We start from the raw sequence: 19,547 nt of genomic DNA on the forward strand, positions 1-19,547 counted from the left end.
CATATGCCCGACGATAGAGGACTTTGCTTCAATCCTTAGGTGTGGTAGTCTTGCACTCATGATTTTGTCTGTCAATCAAGATCCTCATATGGCCGTCCACATTTGCGACAGCTTCTATGGATGTACAATGTTTGATGCTCTTTTGTTTACCCTCCAACATGGATTTCTCAATATGACAAACATAGACGAGTACATTTGGCGTGTCCAGGGAGCTGAGAGGACCATCAACCACACACAAAGCAAACTGATCATGCTTGTGGTTCTGGCTCAATTTTTTTATGTCCGGCTGCAGGACGACGGACTTCGGAAAGGATCCTGCAGGTAGTTCCTGCACTGATGGGAAACGCCCCAAACCTGGCTAGCCTGGTACTTGCTGAGACATTACTTGGTCTTAACGAATTTGTTCCAGAGGAAAACAACTATTCTCTCCGTGGATCACCTTTGGTTCTCTACCTGTGGTTGTTAGACAAGTTGCATTGGTTGCCCCGTCCTTCAATTCCCTACACTTCCTTTGCCAATCTACAAGTGCAAAGGGTCAATGGACTCGTGCCTCCGAATTTTATTTCGGATATTCACCCAATTAGGTTCATTATTCTGTGGTATCTCTTTACTGAAATGATGTACGAGATGAGGGGTTCTCCATTCATCATTTTGTTGGGCCTTGAGGGAACTACCTCCTACTGCACAACTGTCATATACAGACAATTTGGCCTACGGAATCCCCTACCTTCGAATGGACTCAATCCTCCGGAGGACTTCATGCTTACTCCTCACCATCTTTACCTAGAGTACGCATCAATAATTGAAAATTCTTTGACGGTTTTAATCCCCAACCGATGGATCAATGCTGTGAACGAAGCCATTCAGCTATACATTCCACCCGTCATCGAACATGAGGTCGTGTCGCTGACAGGACTGATTGACGAGTCATCCTCTCATGAATCAGACTAGAGCTTCATTTGTATTTTTGAACAGCTATTTTGTTGGTTAATCTGTACAGTACTTATGTAAACGGATTATGGAATGTTTTTCTGTATTCAACAATATTATGAAGTTATGTTTGATTATAGTCTGAAGTTATATTTTACATTATGCAGTTAGTTTATTCTGGAGTGATATAAATCGAATCATTGTCGTTATGTTTGATTGTTTGATTGCAATTTGGATGTCATGATCAATTCAAAGTATAATGTAAAACAACTGATGTGTTCATGTAAAACCCTTAAATTGATCCATCGATTGGTTGTTCGCTTCATTACACAGTATCTAATCAGTAAATCGAACGGACATTTCTTCGTTTGTTTGTTAGTGTATTACTTTTTACCATGTGATTGAAAACGAAGATGAAGTCGCATCCAATCTTTGAAGTTACATATTATTGTATTTGTGCCACTTTCATGTCATACTCTAATGAATTTGAAAACGATGAATCATTCGCCTGTAAGTTTCTATATTAAACACAACATTGTTACGAAACGAAATACTATTCGCTTGATATTCATATTTGAGGTCGCCAAAATTGAACGAAAATGTATTCGCTTGTATATTAAATCCAATGAATGGTTGAATGATTGAAGAAGCGCCAAAACATTTTACATTACATGTCACGTCAGATTACAATTATGGCAATGATTTCACTTATGAGAAACGTATAATTATTAATTAGCCAGAAGAGTTGATATTATAATACTTTATTATTTATAATAAATTCGTTATTTTATAAATGTTTAATGACATGTGCATGAAAATATAAATAACAAATAATTATTCTAATTCGACGTACAAAATTTCATTACAAGTTTCATAAACATTTCTACGTTTCATAAACATTTGTGCATTTTAACAATATTCATCTGCATCTCCAGCTTCAAGGCATCTCCATTGAAGCGACCACAGCGGATCTCTCACGCATAACTGGGGTCATACACCTGTTGAGTTATCTCTTGAGATGTTTTCCATCCCAGGGAATCTCCCAAAGTTGGCGCTTCCCACCAGCAGTGGACACGAATGATCTTCATTTGATCGGTAGTTTCTACTTGAGGTATCAAGCATTCGTGGTAACTGAAGATGTTTTCCACCAGTTGATCTTCATTGTACAAGTTTTTCATCACAGAGAATCTCCCAAATGATACATCCCAACAAACTATCTGAAAAAAACACACACTCTCAACAACAACGCTCACGAAATATTTCATGCCGCCGACGAAGATTGTTTATGTAATCCCTACATTTATAGGAAACAGAAAATCTGTTTATCTTCATAAAATATTTAGATCTATTGATTCAGAAAAAGTAAATTTCCCGTGATCAAATATCAAATCGGAACAGTTTGCAGTCCTTTGGTCACATCATGAAAAAGTAATTTCATTAACGAAAAAGTAATAACACTTATATTAAATGAAACAAATAATTCAATATTGTCATTAACATTATATTAAATAATAAATTATTTCTACATTAATAAAAATATTTTCATAAATAATTATAAAATTATATTAAATATAATATTATTGCTATATGAAGGAAATTATGTTCAATATAAAAAAGAATTAAAATATATTTTATTTAAAACATTAAGCGTGAAAACATTTTAATATCCCACAAATTACCAAAATTAACATGAATTTTGAAGTTCCGTGTATCATATAAAAAAAGGAATTCGAACAGCGAAGAGATTATAGCTAAAATAACTCCTTAGGCGAAGAAATCTTCGCCACAATTGTTTTCCACCTGTCCCCCGTGTACACCCCCCAACACAACCATGAGAAGCCCGCTTCTCTGTCATGGAAAGACACTAACCCGTGTATGTGAAGACCAAAATTAAATGTAATTTAAATTTCTGTTTATTAAATATTATATTAAATTATTAAAAATTACATGAAGCGAACAAATATTCGCTCAAATGACTTGGTAGAACAGTAGGCAGTCCTTTGTTTTGTCACATCATTATTAAATTATATTTCATCATTGAAAAAGTAGTGTGTTTTTGTATAAAACCCTATAAAGAAATCATTTCATATCTATGGATTCAGGAAAAGTATTAAGCCTGTCATCATAGGTCAAATCGGAACAGTGTGCAGTCTTTTTGTCACATCACATAAATTAATAAATATTATATTTTAATAAAGTATTTATATTATATTAAATATTTCATTATTGATAAAGTATTGTTACAATAGTGTAATTAACATTATATTTTATTAAATATTATTTCTATATATATAAAATTATGTTAGGAAATAAGTATAAATTTTTATTATACATACTATTATTTATATGAGCAAAATCATATCGAATATAATTTAGATTTAAAATAATATTAATTAAAGAAATTCATATAATTCAATTATAGCGTCAGAACAATTTAATCAAAGACTTGGAAATGACATGCAGCGAATAAATCTTCGTAAACATATTAACATTTTGATTTTTTGAAACATGCTTTCTGTACGGGGTGTGGGTCGGAAGCGAATAAATGTTTGCTTCATTAATTTCATGGAAACACACTAACCCTTGTATGTAAATGCAAAAATTGACAATAATTCATCTAATTAAAGATGAAAAGCAGCGAACATATATCCGTGTTCATTGAAAATTGCAATGTAAGAAAAATTTATATGAAGCGAATAAATCATCGCTTCAATGAATTCTAAACTGATGTACATGTGAAAAACTCAACCCTTACATGAGAAGACCATTTACCCCTGATGTAAGTACACCAACGCTTGTATGTGAAGACCAAAATTATTAAGGAAAGTGGGAGGAAAATACACGCAGCGAAGATTTCTTCGCTAAAAACAATTTTTCAATTTGTATCCCGTAAATCACATTTCATTTTTATTTATAATTCATTACTGAAATTTTTTCGTACGGTGTAGCATATCTTAAAGTAATCATTACACATCGAATCGAACCAGTCTTCAGTATTTTAGACAGGAAACATCATTCATAATTTATATATTGTTAATTAAAAAGTAGAAACAAAAATTAGGTGCTGTTTGATCTTGGTACACTTATTATCGAAACCAAAAAGTTATAGAAATAAAGGCTCAATCCTCCGGTCATAAATCAAAAAATTACATTTCATATAATTAACAATATATGAAATATATTGTTAATTATTCATACATAACAAACATTATATTTATTACATCAGTGTAAAAGTAAAATATATATATTGTTATTTATATTTGAAGAAAAAGAAATTAAATTTAATTCACAGCTCAATTAAAAATGAAATAAATAAAATGAAGCGCCAAAAAAATTTTGACATGTCAATTCAAATGTCACAAAGTCTCAGGCTTTGTGACCACGGCAAGTCATTTCCATCGCTACCATCCAATCAAATGTCAATCCTTTAGATTGGATTCGATCTGTTAGATTTGCTGATCGAAGATTTGTTCGCTTCTTCCGCATTGAGAAGCAAATAGTTGTTCACATTGTGGGATTTTTTTTTCAAATAATGTGAAACGATAAATAAATGTCCTAAGCGAAGATATATTCGTACAATGCGGAATTCTGCACGAATACATCCTCGCCTATTCTAGTATGTTTCTTTTCATAATGCAGGATTACATGTCACATTCCATGAGCGAATATCGCTTCTACTCATACGAATTTCATGAGAAACTCCTGATTCATGTTTGTGAAAACCGATACGGCCTCATGAAAATACATTCACACTAACAGAGCACTTTACAAAGTAAAACATCTCAAGCCCGACTCCGGCCGTCATACACACAGGTTATTCTACAATCTGACCTAGCGCTATCGTCTCCGGCCTTTCGACTACGAATCCATTTCTCTTCCGTTTAGTATCTTCTGCTCCTGCGAAAATGGTAAGAAGTGTTTACGGTTGCATGCTTGGGTCTATTTCGTTTTCTTAGTTTAGTTCGTTCGAATCTAAATGTGACTCTATCATCTCAGAATCAGGATTCCAATATGCAAATAGTTCCATATACTAAATCCACGACGGAAGTTAACACACTAAGGTAATTACGGTAATGTTAGAAAATGTACAAATTTTCCTATATTTGGATTAGGGAAGTAATCCAATTTGCTAATGATAATGTAGTGTTCAACAAAGGAAAAGAAAACCCGAGGCATCAGGCACGCCCACGACACCACTAGATATTCTGGCCAACGCGGCTAATGAAGCACTTAGTAAGAACCAGGTTAAGAAGAAAAGAAGAAGGACTCGTGACCCTAATGTTGATTTCAAGAGCAGAACCTCTCCATCGTCACTTCATCACCTGATTAACAGGTTATCGGAAGAACAGAAGCAGGCTGTGAGGGACATAGGATTTGGTTCCCTTCTGTCACTTGGCATATCAAAATGCCCACTTCAATTCTCACGGTGCATTGTGAGTCTATTCAATCCCAGAAGGAGGAGCATCGTCCTACACAGTGGAGAGGAGATGCAGATTGATGAAGAGGATGTTCAATGTGTATTGAACATTCCCAGAGGCGAATTAGTAGTGGCAGAGTGTTTAGGAAATCACACGGACGACAAGGTGTACAAGGACCATCTCACGGCGTGGAGAAGGAGATGGGGATACGAGAATAGTGGAGGTCCTTCAACCTACCAAATGCCTGAGAAAATTCTACAGAACACAGAAGGAGACAGTAACTTCAAGATGGACTTCGTGGTGTTTGTTGTATCCAGTTTTTTGTGGACATCCCAAAATCCACAGTGCAGGTATACCCAAAGAACCTAGCATTAATTCTGTGATTTCATTTAGAAGTTCCATATCATTTTAAATGGCTTGAGTCACTCCTGTTTTATGTACAGATTCAAAGTACTGAAATCCCTCCAGGATGTATCTAAAATCAAAGACTACAACTGGTGCAAGTTCACGTTAGACGGGCTAGTCGACAGTGTTTATAAGTGGAAAGAAAAGAAGACATCCTATTTCCATGGACCGTTAACGTTTTTTTTGGTGAGTGTAGAAATCTATTTGCTGTAGGTTGTACCTTCATAATTTTTTATGAGTTTGAACGTAACATGTATTTGTTTATGCTAATGTATCAGTTGTGCTACTTGGACCGTGTGGTTGAGTTCAAGGTAAACAGTAAGATCTCAAGGAGTTTTCCTATTTTAGGATGCTGGGACGAGAAGAAGATGTACGAAAGGGTTGAGTATGAGGCTGCACAGGGGGGTTTGGACATGGTAGGGTAGTTGCTCGCATAGACATTCCGAATGAGCAACCACCGATTCAACAAAATGTGGAGCCAACACAACCATAATCTGGAGATGACAATCAAACTGAGCATGCTCCAATTCCATAGAACCTGGCATCATGTTTGAGGAAGGTTGCGGCCGCTGCAGACGAATTGGCACAAGGGGCTAAATATCTGAATGAGATGCACCAGATAAACGCAATGGAACTTGTATAGTCTGCATTTGAGCCATTGGCCACTGTACTAAACTCCCATTCAATCCTGAGGGAAGGGTTACAACGGAGCTTGGACAAAACTAAACATCAACAGACTAGAGGAAGTGGCACTAACCCCAACACAGAAACCACCACCCACGCGAAAGCAGACATCCTTCCTCCTAAAATCCATGCCAACACCACTCTAACGGCCCCAACAAACAAGAACACATTAACCCCCACCACTGAAACAAAGACAAAAGCCAACCCCCCACCAACGGCCCCATCCAACAAGAGCACCCTTTCTCCCAACATCCAAAAAAATATCAACGCCGACAACAAAGTCAAATCCAACACCCTTCCTCTAAACACCCAAGACAACACACAAACCACCCTCACACCAACGGCCCAATCCCACAAGAACCCCATTCCACTCAAAACAGGAACCAAAACTACAGCCCCAACCCCTCCAATGGCACTAGCCAAAGCAAACCCAATTCCTCCACTCAAAACCCCAACCCCTTCAATGGCTAAAGCCAAAGCCAACCCCATTCCTCCACTCAAAACCCCAACCCCTCCAATGGCACTAGCCAAAGCCAACCCAATTCCTCCACTCAAAACCCCAACCCCTCCAATGGCACTACCCAAAGCCAACCCCATTACTCCTAAAACAGAAACCAACACGAACACAAGCACTCCAACCACCCCAGCCTTGCCTCCTACCCAAATTATCCCAAAAAAAGAGGAAGCAGGACCGTCAAAGGCCTTAAATGTCTGCAGAAAAGCCCCCCGAAATTTGAAAACGGATTGGTTAACCGATGTCATCAAAACCGAAACCAACAACAACTCCCCTTCTTTGGCGATAGTAAAAAATGAACCTGAAGAATGCATCTCCAGTCTACCACCGCCACTTCAAACTGCCTCTTCTTTGGAGATAGTAAAGAATGAACCGGAAGAAGGCATCTCCAGTCTACTACCGCCACTTCAAACTGGCTCTTCTCGTCCAAACATGCAAATGAAAGAATGGCTTAAAGCATTGGAATTGCCTCCAGCTTTGAAAACCCCATATTTCAATAAAATGTTTAGGGATGTAAAACAAATGACAAACATTCAAAAGATTTTTGTGGGTTTCATATTTGCTACAGGACTTGATCCAAGGTAATGTTTCCTGCAAATGCTTAATTATTCATAAAAAATATGATTTGTACACCATTCTGAAACATGTTTTGCTGTTTTCATGCAGTGAAATGTTATTTATTGCGGATAACCTATGTCTACACGTGACGCGCGGGGACATGCTTACAATGGCTGATCAAACCTGGGTAGACAGTATGATTATTGACGTTTGGTCATACATTTTGCACGACCTTTCTAGGAAAAATGTAAAACGTCGTTACAAGAAGATTTTCTACACAACCGTGCTCACCGTAAGTTGTACTAGCACTGTTATTTATCAATTATGTTATTCTTGTGAGACTAAAGACTGCTGTAAACAGATTTTTCGTGAAGGTGGGATAACTACCCGAGACAAATTCAATGAAAGGTTCTGTCGAGAAGGTCGGGATTTCCAAATTTCGAAAAGAGACCTCTTCGAAGTGGACCTCGTAAGTACATCTCTGGCTGTGGTACCTTATAATAGCATGTACAACTCAGTTCAAATCTAATTTTTTTTAATTCTATCCACATTTGTTTTTCCCAATCATTGATGACAGACATTTCTACTTGGTTTGCTATAACTTCATACAAAGGCAATTTCAAGTAATTGACAACCGGCAGTCACCTATGCAATCGCCCTTCGAAAGAAGATATAAGAATGCACAAATCTTGGTATGACACTACAATTAAAATTTAAAATAGTTCAATTTTGGAATTCTAGTAGCACTAAAATACAGTACATCATGTTGTTTTTAATGATGTATCAGGATGACTACATTCAACAATATATGAATGACGTAGACCCCGTTCTTGCTGAAAAGTATGGCGGTTTGGAAAAGATATGTTTGAAATTGCCATGGCAGGATTCCAAGAATTACACTAACTGCGGCATTTTTTGCATGAGACACATGGAGACGTATGAAGGTGAGGTGAAGGGTTGGAAAACTGGCTTTGGCGTTAAAAGAAATGTAAGGAACCAAATAAAGACATTGAGGATGGAATATTGTTGGCGTGTCATTGGCTCGGAGCTCAACAATGCAAGGAGTAAGGTCTACAATTCCTGCCGTAAATGGATAAGTCCATGAATTAGGAAATGTATACATATTGTGTAATTAAAGTTTACAATGAATTTTAGTTGACATGAGTACAATAATGTAGATGCAGACAGATTGGGTAATTAAACTATTCATATAATTTTAATGATTTATTGTTACATTAAAGAATATGTTGTGTAATTTAAATTCTCAAAAAATGTTACTTCACATCTTGACAATAATGAACATGTATACATGCAGATTGTTTTTTATGACATTTGATTTTCAAATACTTGTTCATTTATGTGTTAAATGAATAAATTAAGTGAAAGAAACCTGAGACGCATAAATATTCGCTTTAAATCCTTTTTCTTCAATTAATAAACTTTTATGAAATTTATATGTGAAGACTCGAATTTCATGAAAGAAATATGAAGAGAATAAATATTCGGCTCAAATACTGATTTTCTATGAAGCGAATACATAGTCTTCTCAAATAATTGGTCATGTAAAACCCCCAACCCAACCATGAGAAGCGGGATGACTTGTCATGTCATTACACTTACCCTGACATGTAAATACCAAATTCCACATAAATATCAATTTCATGAAAGAAATATGAGGAGAATAAATATTCGCCCCAAATACTTGGTGAGGTTGAAGCGAATACATATTCTCCTCATTTCTGTGTTTCATATTGTCAATTTGTAACTAATAGGATACTTAATAGTATTCGACTGGGGGCGAATAAATATTCGATTGATTTAGTTGTTTTTATTTTTTTTAGAAATGAATTAGTGTGGTCATTCATTTGATTTTGCATAAAACTTCGCATGCATACATTCGACCTTCTTCTTGGTTTCAAATCCAACATACATACAATACTATATACATATCAAATTTCACATGAAACTGGAATTCGATAGTTGAGATGACAAAAGAACAGTGAACGGAGTATTGGCGTCCATGCTGAAACTTTCGTCCCATTGTTGAGGAGTTGAGAACTGTGGAGTGGTCGTTGGCATTGCATTTGATGGCTGGAAAGGTATATGAAATTATTGAAAAGTATGTTAATAAATTAATAAGAATAACCCAATTATTAGTAAAGAAGTTAAGTCAGCATATTCATACCGGAATCTGTGATTGGCTAGTTATTCTTGTTGATTTTCTTTTTCTGGAGTTCTTCTCTAGTCCACCTTTCCTTCTCTTACCAGACCTTGTTGGCTTCTTAGTTTTCATTCCTTTCGCTTGAACAGGGGCACCCTCGGCAGAACGTGATACACCGGTTGGTGGAGTTTGCATATTTATACTCTCCTGTAATTTTTTATCCACAAACGTGCACTGGCTCAGCATGATTTCTTTGACATGCTTGTAAGTGTCATCTCTTTCGGCTGCCTTGGTAAATAAATGCATGGACAACCCACACAAATCTCTGTATCTTATGTTATGAAGCTCACTCGGATCAACATTAGTACTGTCCACGATTGGATCAGTTCCAAATATTCCATCTTTGGCTGTTCTTGTCCACCTCTTCAATATCAACGCCGGAGGAATCTTCAACACGTCAATCGTTGTGAAAATCTTTAGGATGTGAGCACACAAAATCCCTCCAAATTCAAATTTACAGCAGCTACACTCGATATTCTTATCGTCATTCTTATGAACTATAACTGTATGAGAGCATCTCCTAGTGTGGGGTGTTACCTTGTATTTTCTGTGTGTGTCGACATCCTCTAACATTTCTACACCACAATCATGCGACATAAACCATTGTTGTTCAAAGCACTTAAAGACCTCTAGGGTGTAAACTTTGCAGGCATCCTTTAAGATCAAAACTGGATAGTTAAGACTTGGTTGGCTGGTAATTGATTTGAAATCAGCCTTCAACACATCATATCTTCTTTCATCGATTAGTCTTTCAAAGTGTTTGAAAAATTCTAAAAACTTGTGTTTGTAGGAGCAGTACCTTTTCAACAAACTGTTCATACTCTCACTTCTCTGTGGTGTCGTCATATCAGCACAAAACATTTGTCGTCCATAGACTAATGCCCACTTTCGCCTGATGTTAAACATGCGTTTCAACCAGTCGTTGTTTTCAAGCCTGTAGTTTGTCAACATTTGATTCCAAGCTTCAACAAACTCTATCTCTTCTTCAAAATCATATATACACGAAGAAAAATCCTTAGAAAAATCTCTAAAATTATGGAACACCGAGCTAAGATGTATGGTTGCATTTTGAAATATGTGCCAAATACAGAGACGATGATTTGTTTCAGGCCATGTAGATGCCAAGGCCTTAGCCATGGCCGCGTCTTGATCTGTAAGAATGGTTTTTGGTTTTTTCCCACGCATAGCTTTGGTGAAAGTCTCAAACAACCAATCAAAAGTCATCGCAGTTTCATCGTATAATAGAGCTGCTCCAAAAATAATTGATTGTTTGTGATGATTGACACCTACAAAAAGCGCAACTGGACGACCTTCATTATTCTTCTTGTATGTGGTGTCAAAACTGACAACGTCTCCGAAGTATGAATAATCGGACCGCATGTTGGAATCACACCAAAAAATATTCGTTATCAAATCATCCGCATCAAGTTGAAAAGCATTATAAAAACCAGGATCATTGGATTGTTTTTTCTGCAAATACTCTAATACACCCCCTGTTTCCCCAAAATTACACTCTCTGGTTCTTTTCGTGCGCAGGTAATTTTTGTAATCCTCAGGAAGAAAACCTAGATTCTCCCTTCCACCGATTTGTTTAGACATTAGAGCATGTGATGACTTAGGAGGAATTCCCACGTTAGTGGCCATCTCGATATGTAAGCCTGCAACTGCAGAAATATTCCTATGGCATCTATACATGTGAGTTTTCTTTGGACTTGCAAGAGGATGACTATGATCACTAATAAAATTTACCACTTGGAACTTTCCATTGTCTGCCCTCTTTATCCTCAATTTCGCTTCACAACAGAACCTAGTCACAGAACGTCTACGTTTCACATAGACATCACGTTTGTCCTTTCCCCGTTCACCCTGTGCACTACAACAAAAACTCTATCCAGTATTTTACCCTCGTTGTCTACATTTTTTGAACTGCACCTTATACCAAATCCTATTAGTTTAGCGTATGCTAAGTAGAATACGTAACCTTCTTCTTCACTCTCAAATTCCCTACCTAAAAGTGGAATTAAGTTGGCTTCGATGTCCTCCAAAGGTTGGCCGTTTCCATTGAAATTCAATTGACGACGATAAGTAGCAGATTCGCTGTTCAATTTGAACACGTGGAAAATAAAGGTTCAACTAACCAGAACTTGTAGATTATTGTAAAATGAAAACAATATAAGCGAATAGAGCTTCACTTCAACATTAATAACATTGTAATATTAGGCGAATATAGTTTCGCTTTAAAACTTATTATCAAAAAATCTATTAGTGAAGAGATCTTCGCTTACATATGAACGAATAAAATTAGAGAAGTTAAACCATGTTACCTTAAATCAATAATATCATTCTCGTTCATATCATTCTCGCTCATATATGTTCCTTCCTGATAATCAACTAGAACAGAACATTTCATGTCGAGTATTCGAAAAACATAAACCTTGGGGATGAAAAGTAAAGAAGGTATAGATGACATTCAAAAACATACCATTTTCTAATTTAGGAAGATGGATTGATATTATAATGCAGTCTCCGGCGAAGGAGAGGTCGATGGTAGACAATGGAGTATCACTCCAGCGAAGAAATGGTCGTACAGGTGAGAGAGAGAACAGTACAAACTTTGTCTAGCTTAGCAGCATGGCTTGCTGCATGCCGCATTTAATGAAAAGGTGGCAGGTGTTAGGTGGCGGTGAGGTGACTTGTTAAAAAAATTATTTCATTTTAATAATTAAATGAATAAAATTATTATGAATTAATATTAATAAATCAATCAATCAATCAGTAAGCGAAGATTTCTTCACATTATTATTTTGACAATTGTTTTAGAAAGATTATTTTGACAGTTGTTTTAAAACATATTAATTATTTATCACATTAGGGGCGATTAACTTACATAGATGGCTATGTATTAATAAATGAATTTAAATTTATACTTCAAGTTATACATTATTTCTTCATGTTTCAAGATTTAGTTTAATATAAGGCCGGTGTTTTAAAAAAAACAATTCGAAGAACCAAAAAGAGAAATCTGAAATCAAATATGACATTAACAAATTGAAGAATGCAAAATATTCAAATATTCGATAACAAATTCAACCAACACATGTCTATTACAACAACAAAGGCTGCAAATCACAAGCAGCAATGGATTCTAGCAAGCTTGTGTGAGGAACACCAAACACATCCAAATATGTCTTCAAAGGATTCTCTGCCTCAAATACCCAAACAAGTTCATTAACATCGTGCCGAGACTTGTCGAATACAACTATAGTTTTGTCGTCCTCGGACTCGACAAACGGATTCTCCATTTCTTTAGTTGTACCTCCTCCAGCAATTACAAACCCCATAAGATCCAGTTTATAAGCCGGGATGAATTCCCCTGCAAATATGAAGGTGTAACTATCGAACAGTTTCGGCAGCTGAAAGAAAATACAAAACATTTTTAGTAATCATGGAGAATTGAATATCATATGGAGGAGTAGTAGGAATAAGACAAAACTTACATTGTTCAAATAACGCATTCTGCCAGCTCTTGGACCGCCCACAGTCCCATGATTATCTCGCTGCACATCGTATGGTTCCTCGTCCACGTAACAGTTCAATCTGATTGATGATTTTATCCCTGTACAAAAGCAATAGGTGTTTTTAGTTTCATATATGTGAAAATGAATATTCAATAAAGAGTAAAGGGTTAAGAATAACAGAGTCTCACAATCAATGGTAATGACCCAACTCCCGTTCAATATTGCCTTCAATACTTTGATAGTGCGACCGCATCCACCATTAGAATCGGTGGATGCTATGACGTGGGTCACATCGTCTCGCCACCTCAGTGTCACCGTGGCACCACATGTGTTAGCATATTGTTGCATCAAGTGCTGTTTAAGAACAATCATAAATATTTCAGATAAACAGGATGAAAACTTAAACAATATGGAAAAAAAGGGAGATATGTCAAGAATAGTACTATCTCTTCACTTGTTAATTGATTTGGGTATAAAATCCAGTCTTTGCCAAAGTTTTGGACGGATGCTGTGGCGGTTGCCTGCACGTGCATGAAAAAAAACAGTTTTTGTTAGTATGTACTAGGGTTTCATGGAAATAATATCCCAAAACCTAACACTAGGTAAGTTTTCCTAAATCCGATGGATTTACATTGAAGGTGACATTTGGAGAGTAGGGTTTCCTAAAGATTAACGAGACAACAACATCACATAACAGAATCTAGTTTAGTAGTCCCATAATTCTAAATATGAAAAGTTACTATTCAGGAATACGTACCATTGTGTAGTCGTGAAGATGTTGATTCTGGTTTGGTCGACGGGTAGCCGGTTGCGAATCGCCGTGAAAGCAGGCAGGAAGAGAGAGAGAGATGAATCGGGCGGAAATGATTATAAAATAATCATATTAGGGGGTATATATATTCATGTAACCGGGACGAACATGTCTTCTTTCGAAAAGCGACTATTCATTCCATGTCACATGACACAGGGACCGGGGGCGAATAAGTGTTCTCTCGAGAAGCGACTATTCAATCCATTTCACATGGAACATGGTCTAGGCGAACAAATATTCTCTTCCAGCAAAAAAATTTAAATAAAAAAAATATTTTTAATGAATTAATTGAAGCGAATATTATATCGCTGCATGTCATTTTAAATTAATTGAATTAACATTTATTAATAAACGGAAATAAAAAAAACAAGAAAAAAACTAGCCAGTAAGTGGGGCGAAGATTTGTTCGGTTGCTGCATGTCATCTTCAATTAATTGAATTAATATTTAATAAAAGGAAATATAAAATCCATGTCATTTTGGTCTTTACATAGACGGGTAAGTGTCTTTACATGGTAGGCAAGCGGTCTTCTCATGGGTGGGTATGGGGGTTTTACATGAGGTTTTTATTAAAATTAATTTAAGCAAATATATCTTCGCTCATGAGGGTCTCCAGCCAAAAAAAATGAAATAAAAAAAAACAAAAAAAATAGCCAAGTAATTGAGGCGAAGATTTGTTCGGTTGCTGCATGTGATTTTTAATAAATTAAATTAATATTTAATAAACGGAAATATAAAATCCATGTCATTTTGGTCTTTACATGCACGGGTAAGTGTCTTTCCATGGCAGGCAGGCGGTCTTCTCATTGGTGGGTTGGGGGGTTTACATGATGTTTTTATTAAAATTAATTGAAGCAAATATATCTTCGCTCCTGAGGGTCTCTAGGCCAAAAAAATTAAATAACAAAATTAAATAAAATTAATAAAAAAAATATGAATTAATTGAAGCGAATATTATATCGCTGCATGTGATTTGCAATAAATTAAATTAATATTAAATAAACGTAAATATAAAATCCCTGTCAATTTGGTCTTTACATAGACGTGTAAGTGTATTTTCATGAACGGCAGACGGTCTTCTCATGGGTGGGTATGGGGGGTTTACATGAGGGTCAGGGAAACGGGCGTGTAGATCTTCGCTCCATCGCATTTCACCCTTCCCTCTGACACGGTGCCCTAAGCGAAGATATCTTATTTGGGTATCATATGAATATTATATAATTTCCTGGCGTTAACAGGCGCTGCCGTTAACGGCGTCTGGTGTGAACCCGGGCAGAAACCCGGATTCCGGATTCTCCCTCCCTCCGTCTCCTACCCAGATTGATTTATTATTAAAATAATAATGCTGCAATCTGATTGGTCCGCCACAGGGGAACACGGCAATCGGTAGCAGAAGATCTGAGTTGCTTTTTTATCCATCTCCATGATTTCCTCGACCTCGAATGATATTTTATTATATTTAGCATTTTTGTTTTGAATCACTTGCATACTCCCACTTTTTTTTGTATCAACCAAATTTTCAAATTTAGAGTATATAATATTATTATCTCTATTATTAATTATATATTATAAAATATTTATTTTATCGTATAATATCATATTTTTTATATTTATTTATTACTTTTATATTTATTTTTTTATAATAAGTTAATTTTTTCTCTATATTATATATAATAATATATTTTTCTATTTCTCTATATTATGTAATAATATATATTATTTATTTCTCTTTATTATATATAATATAATAATATAATAATTTTTTTTCTCTAATTTTATTATTTTTTATCTTTAATATTAGGCTATTTTTTATTTATTCTTATTGTAGCTTTTTTATATCACTAACCTTAATTATATTTTTATATTTTAGCAGTTTTCCATCCTTAATAATTTATTTATTTTTTATCATAAATTCAACTGTCAAAATCATCTTTGAAATGTTACATTTTAATGCTTTTAAAGTAATTTTTTTATTTGTTCTTATTTTTATATTTATCTTTATAATCTTTTTTCATTTAAAAATATTTATCATAATTTTTTTATATTATAAAGACATCATACACAATATATCACAAATGAATTAGTTATGATATTAACTAAAAAAGAGTGTTTACACAATTATAGTATAATGATTTAATTGAAAATTTTGCCTCAAAAATGTAAGGATGATTATTTTTGTTGAATCCAATACTAATTAATTGATAAATTATTATGGTATATTTTTTGTTAAAATTTATTATATTAATATTTTTTATATATATATTGAAATATTTTTTAACACTAGTTAATATTGTTATATATTTAATTTGTATTTTTAATATTTTTTTATATAAAATGTATAATTATTAAATTTATTTTAATTTTATGGCACAAAATTTGAATTTGCTCCACTTCTGGAACCCTGCATACAGAAATAAGACTTTTTCTATTACCATGTCAAGTGAAACAGAACAGCTATATATAAGCTTTCCACCAGCTGAACTTTTGAAAAATCTCATATATATTGGGGGTAACCTCCTGCATTTTACAAGCACCACTAGTGGTAAGAGTAGATATAACTTAACAAATGATAGAAAAAAACTAGAAGAAGACCTGGAAACATATATATGACATCTGGAGAATGATAACGAATGAATGAGGCTTCCAAGGGCTCTCATCCTACTTTCAAGTTCCAAGCCTTGTTGAAACCAGACATTATAGCTCATAATCTTCAAGGATCTTGAATCTTTGCTAACAGCAAACCAAATCATATGTTTTTCTTTAAATGAAAATGTGACTAAACCAAGCTATTTAGTTTAGCAGCAATGAATCAATTAAAGAAGAATATTAGAAGAACCAGACAGATTAGGGTTTGATAGAGAGACCCTTTAAAAGTCCGAGAGTTATAAAGTATGAACAAATCAATGACTTTAGACCATTAGTACAAGTAGTATATGGATATTAAAATTATGGGTACATTAAAATTATATGATTTTAAAATTAGATATATATGAAAATAATATTTATAAATTAAAAATATATATATAAATACTTATAAATAATTAAGATTTAATTTGTATTTCAAAAATAGATTTAAACTGTTATTATGAAATTTTCAACAAAATTAAACCGTTATTAACAAATTTAAATAAACTAATTTTTTTTTTCTTAACATATTTATTCTAAATATATATATTATTTTTTTAAGATAGATTTATTTTATTCTCTAAATAAATTTAATATTAATTTAATTATAAAAATTTAATATTTTAAATCAAATTAAAAATATAACTAAACATTAATATTATTCGTCATAAACGATAAAAAAAAAAAAAAAAAATCAGCCATATATTACAAAAGAATCTAATGAATAATTAAAAATATTTAAAAAGAAAATTATGATCTTATAAATTGAAGTTAAGCAATTCAATTATATATATTTTTTATTTTACATGACTAAATATAAAGAATTGACTTAACTAATAAATACATAATTTTTAATTGTATACATAACATTTATTTATATTAAGGTGTTTCTTAAAATAATTAAACAGGTATATGAAAAATATTTAAGCACTATTTTGAAAGAAAACATAATAATTAAATATAAATTTGTAACTCCCCTCATAGCTTAGCTGACACGTGGAATGGAAGGCACGGGAGATTTGAACTGACTTGAAGTTAGATATGTTTTAATCTTGATTTGTGCGACAAATGTATATTTTTTTTTTAAAACATTATTTGAAAAGATTTTAAAAAATATCTAGAAACTTTAAAATTAATTATATAAAAATAATTAATTTTATTCAAATTTTCATAACGTGGGACAAGTAATAACTTAATTAAAATTCGGTTTAAATTATTCAAACATAATTATTTAAAAGATTATTTATTTGAAAATAGAGTCGTCAAATAATTTTAGAAAAAATTAGTAAAATGTATGTGTATACATGTACTTTATACTAGAGTTCTATAAGGGATTCGTTTTTTTGTTACGCTCGGAAAATGGCTTTCGCGCTATGTCTTTCGCGCCCGTCAAATGACAGTTTTATTTTCTAAGTAAAAGTCTAGCTATTACAAAATTTATTTATAATATTTATTTTCCTTAATTAGTAGTCCAGTGGTCCTAAACAATAATATGTTTAGATTTACGAAGTAATTGTACAAAATTATTTTAAAAAGCGTGCATACAATTGCGTTGATATAAAATTGAGTAAAAAACTTTTAAAAATATGAGAAAAGTGTTAGAATTTAAAAATAAATTCCAAACTCAATTAAAACACGATTAAATTTTTAATTGATAATGTTTTCTGAATTTAAGCTGTTAAAATATCAAATCGAAATATTTTTCCCTTTTTAATTTAGTAAGCTAACCTTTTGAATTAATATACAAATTTTTATTTAAAAAGTTAACATGTTAAACCGATATTTTGTTTTTAAATTTACGAAACTAAAATGTCGAATCGATTTTTTTTTTAAACTATGAAATTTACACGTTGAACAAATATTTTTTTAATAAAAATCGAAACTAAAAAAAAATCTTCACACTTTAACTGTTTTATTGATTGTGACAAATCAATATTTTAATAAAAATATATAGTATATATTAACATTAATTTTATTATATTTTTTTTTTAAAACATAGAAATTAATATTAAATTATAATTTTATAGTTTTCTCAACCATAATATTTTGAATTATAATTAAATGTCATTCTCATGAAATTTAAATTAGAATTCTAATATCAATCATCAAAACATAACTTAATTGAAAATTATTTATCAAAACATAACCTAATTAAAATTGTAAGTGATTATTTCAATTATTCTCCTCAATCTCTTATTTATATTAAGAAGACGAACTTAATATTTTAAAAAAAAAAGATCATCGGGATTAGAGGGTGGCTCCCACAGTCACTATCCAATATTTAATTGTAGGATTTATAGTTAGTTAATTAAATATCTTAATATTAGATATTTTATATATTAAATAGCAATACTAGAATTGAGAGAATCAAGTATTATCATAGACTCTTAGTAAATAAAACTTATCTATATAGAAAATTTTATTTCATGAATAATTTTTTTACTTTTTTTTTTCTAATATATTAATTTTTTTATTTAATTTAGTTTTTAAATGTTACATTATATTTGATCTCTTATATATCACCCTTACTCCATAAAATTTATTTGATGTAATTTTTTTATGATTTACTTATTTTTTTATAATTTTTTTCTATCACAACACTATTAATTATAACCATAAATTACTAATTTTATTAAATAAAATATGAAAATATATTTATTTTATTTTTAAAAAAATAAACTTTAAATATAAAAAAATTATACTAATTTAACTTAAAAATTCAAATAACATACTTTTTCATCCAAAAATAATTTTTTTTAACAAAATCCCAAGCATCTTAACAAAACAATTTTTTTTTATTAAAGAACAAGTAGTTAAACTACCGAGTTATTTAACCAATTAAGTTATTCAATTTGAAAATTTTA

Source organism: Impatiens glandulifera, chromosome 1, assembly GCF_907164915.1.
Source record: "Impatiens glandulifera chromosome 1, dImpGla2.1, whole genome shotgun sequence".
NCBI classification, from domain to species: domain Eukaryota; kingdom Viridiplantae; phylum Streptophyta; class Magnoliopsida; order Ericales; family Balsaminaceae; genus Impatiens; species Impatiens glandulifera.